The sequence below is a fragment of the Panulirus ornatus genome, chromosome 1, assembly GCF_036320965.1.
Source record: "Panulirus ornatus isolate Po-2019 chromosome 1, ASM3632096v1, whole genome shotgun sequence".
NCBI classification, from domain to species: Eukaryota; Metazoa; Arthropoda; class Malacostraca; order Decapoda; family Palinuridae; genus Panulirus; species Panulirus ornatus.
Window position 1 is genome coordinate 90,630,132 of NC_092224.1, and position 1,152 is coordinate 90,631,283.

The window sequence follows — 1,152 nt, forward strand, 5'->3', positions numbered from 1 at the left end:
ACGTACCGTCGTGCACAAGGATCGTACCGTATTAACCAGGTGTTGTACCCACGTACCGTCGTGCACAAGGATCGTACCGTATTAACCAGGTGTTGTACCCTCGTACCGTCGTGCACAAGGATCGTACCGTATTAACCAGGTGTTGTACCCTCGTACCGTCGTGCACAAGGATCGTACCGTATTAACCAGGTGTTGTACCCTCACATTCAAAGGTTTTCGTGAAGTCAATAACCAAATTTCTGAAAAGTCCCCCTTCCCTCCTCCTCCTCCTCTTCCTCCTCCTCTTCCTCCTCCTCCTCTTCCTCCTCCTCCTCCTCCTCCTCCTCCTCCTCCTCCTCCTCCTCCTCCTCCTCCAGCCGTCATTTTCCGTTTTCGTTAAAGTCACGAGAATATTCAACACGATTGGAATAAATTTTGTCGTTCAGAGCTCAAGGTAAATACATTACATTATCATCATCATCATCATCATTTTCTTTCCGTATTACGTGAATATTTATTGTAGTCACTGATGATGAGAAATCTAGCGTAAAATACGTTCGGGCGATGAGATACAACAGTTACATTAAAACGTACGCTTTCCCTGTATTGGAACGGCTGTAAATGTAAATGTATTTTGAAATCAACGCAGGTAAGGTTGCCAGATTAACCACATGAAGGCTCGGTGTTGAACAGTCAGAGAGAGAGAGAGAGAGAGAGAGAGAGAGAGAGAGAGAGAGAGAGAGAGAGAGAGAGAGACTCCCAGGCTGTACCAGTGGGAGACTCGTAGAGATAGTGGGAGTTCTGGCAGGAGATGATGATAGGCGAGTGTTTCTGAGCGATGGTGGGAGAGGCTGTGGTGCCTGCTGGGAGATTCTCCGGTGCGGTGGGAGACTCCCAGGGTTTTGGTGAGCGACTCCCAGGCAAGGTGGGAGACTCCCAGGCAAGGTGGGAGACTCCCAGGGATAGTGGGAGACTCCCAGGGATAGTAGGAGACTCCCAGGGATAGTAGGAGACTCCCAGGGATAATAGGAGACTGCCAGAGATAGTGGGAGATAATCAGCGATAATGGGAGACTCCCAGGGATAGTGGGAGACTCCCAGGGATAGTAGGAGACTCCCAGGGATAGTGAGAGACACTCCCAGGGATAGTGAGAGACAGTCCCAGGGATAGTGA